General features: G+C 34.5%; 1 long non-coding RNA gene across 1 annotated transcript; it reads left to right on the top strand.

Moving 5' to 3' along the window:
• The first annotated feature begins 6,338 nt into the window (after positions 1-6,338).
• Positions 6,339-7,490, top strand: LOC121984174. Its single transcript, XR_006112803.1, has 3 exons — positions 6,339-6,876; positions 6,947-7,049; positions 7,425-7,490. It is a non-coding gene; the product is annotated as an uncharacterized LOC121984174 (long non-coding RNA).
• Positions 7,491-10,990: the final 3,500 nt, after the last annotated feature.

Consider the following 10,990-nt stretch of genomic DNA (forward strand, 5'->3'; position numbering starts at 1 on the left):
TCTACACAACAGTGCGAATGACTTTTTCTCCTGCGTGTTGCTCCGAAAACGATTGTACTATGCCAAAACGTTGCCCCGACGACCAAAGGCTCACAACTTCAAATCTTTAAAGTTGTTAGTATAATTTTGTTTATAATTTTTCAATCATTGTAGTTCTAATACTCAATTCTTGTAGTCTTATTTGAACTACTAGTGGATTTGTCCATCAAAACCACTCAACGAGTGCAAATCTTGAAGTATGAGTCGTTATAGGCTCTGAACCAAGTAAAACTAACTTGTGTCATCTCTTTATTTATTTTCATTACTTCTTTATTCTCGCTGTGTATTCTATGTTTTCTGAAAAATGTGGAAAGCCGCGAGCGCTATTCACCCCCTCTAGTGCAATGATCCTACAACGAGTCGACGGGTTCAATGCATTCGAGGGATGAGAAGCTATGAAAAAGTATATCGATAGATGAGAAGAAATCACGTGGAGTGTCCGAGGGACGAGAAGCTAGGGAGAAAGTCAGAGTTGAGCCTGAGTGAGCTCAACTCCCAAACAACCAAAGCATCACCCAAGCGAGTAGAGCAAAAGAATAGTTAACAATAGAAGTTAGCCATTTTCAGATGTGCAGTGCTCGAGGCACCTTGGATCGAACTAGAAGCACCTCTGATGAATAGTGCTAGAGGCACCTACAAGCCACATCAGTAAATAGTAACTTTTTCCAGAACACTATAAATAGCACACCGGACCTAGGACTTCAATAATAATCACTGTATTCATCTTCTAAGTTGTTCTTGAGCTTTTCAAAGTCTGTAAGAGACTACTCCGCCTTCACGAAGGAGATTTTTAGTAGAACTTTTCAACTATCTTGGATTAACAACTATCTAAATTGTAACCAAGTAAAAATCCTTAGCCTTTTTTACTTTTTTATGTTATTATTTTTTATGTTAATTAATTGTTATATAATATTGTGTCCTTGCTAAAAATAGTAGCAAGAGAAATTGTTCTAACTTATTTTGACAGGCTCACCCCCTCTCTAGCCAGTCCACGATGACCCAATAAGTGGTATTAGAACCTAACCGCTTTAGAAGGACTAACAGCCAGGTAAAGTAATAAGACGATGGCTGAATCGAGCATTCACCCACCAAAGTTTAAGGAGAAATTCGCACTTTGAAAGCACCGTATAGAGGTATTTTTCAAGACCAACTTTGATGTTCTTCTTATAATTAAATATGATTTTGTAGCACCCAAAGATCACCACAGAGAAGAAAAGGAAGAATATCTCTAGAGTGAAAAGGAGCAAGCTGACTTTGTGGCCAACAATAAAACAAAGTTCTATCTGTTGAGCGTACTACCACCCTAATAAGTTAATCGGATCGTTAGCTACGACTCGGCCAAAGAACTCTGGGAGAAGTTCATGGAGCTTCACGGAGGAACATCAGAGACCAAACAAGCAAGATGGAACATCCTCCGAAATTAGATAACAAACCTTTGAATAGAAAATGGAGAAACGGTGGCTCAACTACACGCAAAGATCAAAGAGTTGATCACCAGACTCATCAACCTTAGCGAAACAACAATGAATCAAGACTTAATACAATATGCACTCAATACCTTTCCAAAAATCAAGAGTGGGCATCAATAGTAGATGCTACTATATTTCAAAAGACTTGGAGGTAAGTACTTTAGAAGTGTTATTTTCAACTTTAGAATTACATGAGTCCTAGTGTGCAGGACAAAGAAAGGATACGAATCAAAACCTAGCACTGCAAACCAAGAAGTATGAACCGGATTCGGAATCTTCCCTCGACGAAGAAGAAAAACCCCACATGGTAAGGAAGTTTAATAAATTTTTTAAAACTAACAAATTTAATAAGACACATGCCAAGAAACTTCTACGAGGAAAAAGGAAAGTGAGGTGCTACAACTGCCAAGAAGGACATATAAAAGACAACTACTCAAAACTGAAAAACAAAGAAAAGGAAGTCAAAACAGAATAACCTCAAAGCAACATGGCCCGAGTCATCATCATCCGAGTCGAAGATGGGACAATACACCGGACTAGCACTATTAGCTAGTCATTAAGAAGAAGATGATAGAACAACTTCGGATGAGCGCATCAATGAAGGGGAAGCATCAAACTACGAGTCTGACATGGTAAGTGAAGTACAATTCCTATCCTCCAATCAATTATACGATGCTATCATGATGTTAAGTAGATCATTATGAAAAATTAGGACCAAATATATAAAATCAAAGAAAGATCATGCATACCTACTAGAAGACTTTGATAAAATTAAAATTGAGAATGCAAAATTAACTAAAGAAATAGAAACATTAAAATTGAAAAATTCTGTGTGCTCTAATTCAAACATTTTTCAAATTCAAAGTTTAGAAATTATGGTTGGCTTAATTGGTATTTGAAAAAATCACAAGAGTCATATTATAAGAGTGTCAAAAAATAATATTCTTAGAATACTTGATAAATCCAGTAGATAGGAATTTATTTTGAATTCTAGAATCTATTCTGACCTGTTAATTTTTTTATTTCGTTAGAAATTTTTATTGCCAAAAAGTTGCATTTATTTTGAAAAATTATTTTTAGCAACCCTTCTATTCAATTTTAATTTGATTTAAATTTTTGCTGATAGAAAATTATGGGTGCGTTTGGTTTGTGCATTTTTCATTTTCATTTTTTGAAAAATGTGCATTTCTGAAAAATGGTGTTTGGTTTGTATTTTTCATGTATGTTTTCTAAAAAAAATAGATAGTATTTTCTGAAAAAATAGAGAATGTCTTAAAGTCATTTTCTATTTTCTAGAAAACGTGTTTTTTTCTAGAAAATGAAAATGAAAAACGTGCAAATCAAACGCGCTCCTATGTTTTCTGTTGCTGGAAAATATTTTAATTTTTTTTAACTATTATATAATTTTTTATGAATTTTTTTACCTAAAATGAAATTTTAATATTAAAAATTTTTGACAATAAATTTTTGAAATTTTTTAATTTTTCAAAATTAATTGCTAGATTTTGAATGTTCAGAAAAATTAACAAGATTTTTAAAAGTCAAAATATATTTTTAAGTATTTAAATTCAAAAATCACTATTTCTATATAAAAATATTTATTCTGGTTACAAGAAAAATATTATTTTTGTGAAAATTTTTATCACGATCCAAATGTTTTTATTTGACGTTGATAAATTTTCATGATTTTTTGAAAATTTAAAATAATTCTAAAATTATTTTTGAAAAAACTGAGGATTAATTATTAAAAATAATTTTGGTAAAAATATTCCTTCTTGAGTAATTTGTTTCCTACCCACAGAAAAATTTTCATATGTTTTTGTCTTAGTTTCTCTTATTTTTTTATATAATCAAATGGGAGAATAACTACATGTTAAGTTTAGGGGAGATTTTATTTAATTACAATTTAAATAATTCTGTTTAATACTTGTACTTAAATATCATATTTAAATTATAATTGTTTTAAAAAACTTTATTTGTTTGTTTGTGCTTTAATCTTAACTCTGGTTTATTCATATCAAAAAGAGGAAGATTGTAGATAGTTTTGATGTGATCAACCAAGTTAAGTTAGGTTCTGCGAATTTGATGTCTTGTGTCTAAGTGTGCAGAGACTTATAAATACAATAAGTCGAGTGGAAGACATAGTGAATAAGAATGATGGTACGGAAAGTAAGTCGATGAGTTCGGTGCATCTGAGAAATGAGAAACTACAGAAGAGTACATTAGTAAACGAGAAGGACGCTCGTGGTGTTGGGATATGCCCGATGTGGTGTGTGCTTAACACATTTTGCAAAACATGCAACGAAAGTAAAAATACAATAATAAAACTATTTTATTACAATACACATATCACACACATGCAGGATACAACTCACGTAGACATAATCATAAAATTAAAACTTAAGAGTAACAATTATTCTAGGCATACCTTATGGTACGGATGATGTGTAAAGGAAAGAGCATCAACTTTAGAAACATCCACGAATCTCACCTCTATTTGTATCCATGCTGAATTCTTCAAGACAGCTTTGGTGAGCAACAAGGTTCACTTCCGATTGGTACTAGTTAAGCATAGAGGCGATGCGATCCAAGAGAAGGAAGAAGAAGCAAAAACTTGAGGAAGAAAAACTTCTTCCTTAGCTTTTGGTGGGCGGTGCCAGAGAGAGGAGAGGAGAGAGAGGAAGGCTAGGTTTCTAAAAACCTAACTCATGAATAATGAAATTCACTTATAAATTTCTCCCTACTATATCATTATATAGTTTCTCTTGATGAGTTAGATTAAAAAGTCCAAACCTGGCCTAAATTCCTTAATTAAAATTTAGCTCATTAACCTCTTGGTTTGGTTCACAAATAAATCAACTTGGTTTAAATCAAACTAATTTGGTTCATTACTAAATCAAATAGGGTCTAACTCTTCCATAAGAGATGTGACACATTCGCGCTCCCGTTTTAACAACATATCTTCCATATTTGCCCTTTGTTTGGTCCAATCAAACATGTTATCTCTTGATCTAAAAATTAAACTCTTAAACTTGTTTTATGTCTTTTAAATACTCATAGTGTGTGTGACTCAAAAGGTTCCCAGTTTATCTTGGTAATCCATAATTAACTATTTAATTATGGATTGATCATGAGTGACACCTAGTAGTATATCATAATCCTCAATTAACTAAAAAATTACAATTGAATCCATAACTAGTTCTGAACACTTCAGCAGCTACAGTGAGTCATGCCTTGTTCCTTTCACTCGTCTTATACCCATTTGGTTTAGATCATGGTTTATGTATCTCCTCTTACTAGATTTACTATGTTACACCTAGTTCAAGTAATACTTTCTCATCTTGTGGATTTAAATTACTCCTATATGTGTCTAAGAGTCTCATATTTTTAACATGTGATGCTTTGTAAAGACTTTGAGTAATAATCCTAATAAGTGGCTATATAGTATACATCTTCTCGCAAGGAGCAGTGAATTCTTTGTGGGCTATCTAAACACATTTGGGCACTTTGACTTATACCTAATCATCCCAACTTCACATCTCCAAGGAGATACTTTGTTTAAGATGTTAAAGTATAAACTTTCATGACCAAGATGACTTTAATACCTCAAGTCGAAAGGAACTCTCACTCAAGCTGCAGTAAGTACTTCACAGACATATTCATATATGTAGAGAACCATATGAAGTATTACAATAGGTCACTCTAATGAACTAGCTACCATAACTAGCATCTACGTTTAACTGTTGACATCCTAATATCTCTAGCTAATGTGTAATAGTTGCTTGCTTAGACTAAGGAGTATAGCCCGTGCAAGTCTCACATAATTGATGATGTCCGAATATATTAAATAATTAACTAAGGAATATTTCATAATTACACATGTAAAGACGGTCACTAGTTGTGATCCAATCATAAGTTCTCTTATGCTATAAATAATATTACAGACATTCAATAAATGAGTTTAAGATCATTCAAACATATAAGTAAAGTACACTCAAATAGTGAGTCTTTATTTATCAAAATAATAGTACAAACCATAAGGTGATTATCTTAGAACATCTCTCAAATATAACATAATCTCACTTGGCCTATATCAATCACCATGGTATCCTAAACCATAAGCCTGGACGTGACTCTCAAACTTACTTTGTGGTAGAGCCTTTGTTAAAGGATTCTCTAGGTTCTTTTTAGTGAAAATTTTCTTGAGTTGTATTTCTTTCCTACTAATGATCTCCCTGATCAGATGATAGCGACAAAGCATATGTTTGGATTGCTGGTGAGATCTGGATTCCTTTACTTATGCAATGGCTTCAATGTTGTCGTAGTAGAATGGTAATAGTTCAACAATGGTCGAAATCACTCCTAGTTTAGTGATGAACTTCTTGATCCCAACTGCTTACTTTCCTGCTTCCAAAACTTCAATGTATTCCACCTCATAGGTAGAATCTGCTATAGTTTCTTGCTTGGAACATTTCCAGTTAATTACGCCTTCATTCAATATGAATATGTATCTAGACTGGGACTTGGAGTCATCCTTGTCTGTCTAGAAGTTGGCATTCGTATACTCGCGTATAACTATATGTAAAATATGACAAATTTAATAATAAATATTATTGTAGTAATAACTTTATTAGATTTTTCTAGAATTTTTAGAATTTTTTCTAGATTTAAATGGAGTCTGTATGACATGTTTAAGGGGATGAATCGATGAGACTAGGGAAAGCCTGTTTAGATATCATAATTAAAATGGGAGTTGATTAATTAAATTAACCTAAAGTTATATTAATTAACCTAAGTTATAAATAAAACCCTAAGTTATAATTCTCTAATTCCTGATTCTTTCCTCATTCCCTCGATCTCGCCGAAGCTTCCTCCTTCTCCCTTCCTTTCTTGTGATTTCCTTCTTACACAATCGCCGTGACTCGTCGTCCGATCTCTGACACCGACTGCCCCTCTCTCGATCCCGTCACCACCGTCGAATCACCGTTGCATCATCGCCCCTTCCGTGGAGTCCAACACGACGACGCCATAGTGCCGCTCTCTTCGGCAGTGCCATCCCCTCTTCGCGGATGCGCGATGTTGCCATTGCCCTGGCTATCGTGAGCTCATCGCCGACACCACTCTTCCCCTCCAGTATGCTTCACCACAGTCGATCCCTCTTCACTATCAGGCCTCCTTGATTCATTATGTCGTGCCCTAGCTTTGAGTAACACCACCATTGCCTTCAACCAAGCCCTATTCCTATCGACAGATCGCCCGAGCCACCAGATCTGCCACTCCGATTAGTCCCCTACCTTTGGAGATAGTGTTGGATCTCTTGGCTTGTTTGATGTGAAGCTTTCGTCCAGTAATCAGATACTAAATTGGGGTAAGGCTGTGAACTAATCTTGTATTTCATTACAAGGTTAACTGATAGATTTCTTTGATTGGGTTGTTAGGTTAGTAGGTGATGGAGGTGTGGGCAGCAGTAGGCACCGCCAGTGATTTTTGGCTGTGGGTTGCACTTTGATCATGAGCCACCAGTGATCATCATCAGATTTGGTGAGTATTAATGTCGAAGTTATTGTTAGGGCTAAATTAGTGGATTTGTTGGTTAGATGGTTAACTAAGTTATTAGATGAATTATATGAGTTAGAATCATGATGTGTTGATTAGTGAGTTTTGGATTGATTATGCTTGTAGTAAATCCTAATTGGAAGATGAAATGGTTAGGGATGCTTAATCTATTTGGTTATGGATTAGAGATTCATTTATGAGTTGATTTCTCTAGTTGGATTAATTCACAAGGAGATTAGATATGAAGGAAGTATTGGATTATAAATGGAATTGAAACATAGTTTCTTAATTGGATTAGGATAATGTTTAACTATTTGGTTTATGATAAAACTTAGCTATATTGTGCATACTATGTTGCAGGACTTTGATTTGAGACGAGCATTTCGACGTGAGAGTTATATTAGTATGATCTACATAAAAGGCGAGTATTTCTTCCTTGGACTCTTTAGTTCTTTGAACTTAGTGCATGATTATTTTTGATTGATGGATCAGGTTGCTTTTGTTGGTTAGTCCTAGGAAAACGTATCGGTTCCACTGTACAAAAATTTTGTACAAGTGTCGAACATTTCCTTAAATAACCTATTGTGTTCTTTAGAAGTTAAATTAGGAATCACAGACGGAACTTAACATCATTGATTCCAAATTTAACTTATCTGTTCTTAATGGTTTAGATTTGAATCGCAAGCGAAACTTAACACTATTGATTCAAATCCACCTACGTTATAAATTCCATTAAATATTAATTTCCAAAATTGACTTCCAGAACTACATGGCGAGACACATGACCTTCTTGGATATGGGAGCAACCACCATCGCCTAGACAAAGATTTTTTAAGGAAAGCTAATATTTAATTTCCTTAAATAACTCTAGGTTAACCAAAAAGAACAATCGAATCACAAATTTGAAAAACAAAAAAAACACAAACTCGAAAAATAAATTCGAAAAAAAACTAGATCTAATGTCTCTTGTGTTTGGAATTCATACAAAGAAAAATAACTAGTATGATGTGGAAGAAAATTACTAGTTATACCTTCTCTTTGTATGTTAATGACCTCGAGATCTTCTGTCATATTCCTCGCCTCGCCTTGGACGTTGCGTGGGTGACGATCCTCAAAGATGAACACCACCCAAAAAACTTTCTTCTTCCTCCTCTAAAATCTGGCCACCACCACCACCAAAGAGCAAAAGAGAGCAAGGGAAAAAGAAAAGGGAAAGAATCAGCCACCACGAGAGAGCACAAGCAAGAGACTAGAATTAGATGACACCTTCTTCTTCTTCTTCTTCTTCTTCTCCTCCTCCTCCTTCTTGTATCCGGCCACTTAAAAGAATCACAAGCAATATGTGGTCAGCCCTAGCATGATAAAGAGCTAGGGGCCGACCCTAAGGAGGAGACTAGAGAGAAGAGAGAAAAAGAATTCATTGATTCATGAAGCCTCTCCTTCCTTTCTTTTATAATGCTTGCCCAAGGCAAATAAAGTAAAACTTTTACAAAAAATTAAAATCTTCTTCATGTTTTTCCTTTTCCCTTTTAATTTTTCCTTTTCTTTCCTCTTGATTGAATCAATCACCAATCATATATTTGATTGGATGATGATTTAATCCTATTGGTCGGCCCCTTGCTTGGGCACCAAGTAAGGGTGGACGACCCCTATAAGGAAGGAAAAATAACTATTGTAAAAAATTTATAATTCTCTTATAAAATTTTACAAGCTCTCTTTTAATTTCCTAAAGCGGAAGTTAAAATAGGAAAGTTTCAAAAATTAAAACCATGTTTTAAAATTTAAAACTTCTCTAAAAAATTTCCTTTTTTAACATGGTGATAAAAAATTTAAATTTTAAAACTTCTCTTCCCTTTTTTTTCTTAAACCATGAGGATGGTTTAAAAAGGAAAGTTTTAAAACTTTTAAAACTCTCTATTAAAACATGTGGCCTAATTCAAATAAGGAAAGTTTTAAAAATTAAAATATCTCTTTTAAAACTTATAGTTTTCTACAAAGAGAAAATTTTAAAAATTCAAAACAACCCTCCTTATTTGAATTATTGTGGTCGACCCCTACTAGCTTGATCACCAAGCAATAGGCCTTGCTTGGTCACCAAGCATTGGACCGACCCCCTTCTTGGACACTAAGATGAGCTTATATTTAGATGGACTTGAGGCTATAATGAGGCTACAATAGGGACCTAGAGGAGAAATTGGTTTTGACCTTCCGATGAGCTTGAGTATCCCGTGTTCGCCCCGAACACACAACTCAAGTTCATCGATAATAACTCATTCCACTAGAGAGTTATTATCGAACTACCGCACCAATCCCAAATTACATTATGGGCTCATTCTTATCATGAGTGTGTTAGTCTCCCTGTGTTTAAGATGCCGGATGCCCACTGATTAATTGAGTTACTGACAACTCATTTTAATTAATGTCTTAGTCCAAGAGTAGTACTACTCAACCTTATCGTCATGTCGGACTAAGTCCACCTGCAGGGTTTAACATGACAATCCTTATAAGCTCCTCATGGGGACATTATCAACCTAGATTACTAGAACACAGTTTCCTTCTATAATCAACAATACACACTATAAGTAATATCATTTCCCAACTTATCGGGTCTATTGATTTATTGAGCTAAATCTCACCTTTTGATAAGTCAAAGAAATGAATACTAAATATATGTGCTTGTTATTATATTAGGATTAAGAGCACACACTTCCATAATAACTAAGGTGTTGTTCTTTTATCAAGTCAGTATAAAAAGAACTTACCTTAAATGCTCCTGCTCAGTACACTCAAAGTGTACTAGTGTAATTTATCAGTCAAGATAAACTAACACCTAATTACACTACGACTATTCCAATGGTTTGTTCCTTTCCATCTTAGTCGCGAGTTACTGTTTATAATTTATAAAGAACCGATAACATGATCTTCTGTGTGTGACACCACACACCATATTATCTATAATATAAATTAATTGAACAACTACACTTAGCATATAAATGTAGACATTTGACCAATGTGATTTTTATTTCTAAATAAATGTTTATACAAAAAGCTAGGCTTTTAGTATACACTCTAACAATCTTCCACTTATACTAAAAGACTATGCTGCCATAAATGTTGTCATACATCTAATTCCCAACCCTTCAATATGTCCATCAAAATCTCTTGCCTTAAGGACTTTAGTGAAAGGATCTACAGGTCATCACCTGATGTAATCTAGGCGGCAACAACTTCTCCTCGTTTATACGATTTCTCGTATTGGGTGGTACTTGCGCTCTATTGTGTTTACTTGCCTTATGGTCTTATGGTTTCTTCGAGTTTGCTACTGCACCAATAAATTGTAATAATTTTTGGGCAAACCAGAAAATATTTCTAAGTCCATCATGAACTATCTGATCCATACAGCTTCTATGACTGCCTCAGAGGCTGCCACTTACTCAGCTTCTATGGTGGAGTCCGAAAAAGCACCTTTACTTATCACTCTTCCATAGTTATGACTTCACCTCCTAAAGTAAACACAAAATCCCGAGATCGACTTACTATTGTCCCTATCCGATTAGAAGTCAAAATCCGTGCAACCCACAGGGATCAAATTATCTGCCTTGTAAGTTAGTATATAATCTTTAGTGCCTCTAAAGTACTTCAATATATGCTTTACCGCAGTCTAATGTCCTTGTCCAGGGTTATTTTGATATCTGCTAACTATGCCCTCGGTAAAATAAATTTCTGATCTCGCGCATAGCATACATTATGCTTCCAACAGCCGAAGCATAAGGAACTGCTTTCATTTCCTCTATCTCCTTTGATGTCTTCGAAGACATCTCTTTAGATAAAGCTACTCTATGCTGAAAAGGTAAGTAACCTTTCTTGGAGTTTTGCATGCTTAAAACAAGCAAGGATTGTTTCGATATATGAAGCTTGGGATAAGT

This window comes from Zingiber officinale, chromosome 5B (assembly GCF_018446385.1).
Source record: "Zingiber officinale cultivar Zhangliang chromosome 5B, Zo_v1.1, whole genome shotgun sequence".
NCBI classification, from domain to species: Eukaryota; Viridiplantae; Streptophyta; class Magnoliopsida; order Zingiberales; family Zingiberaceae; genus Zingiber; species Zingiber officinale.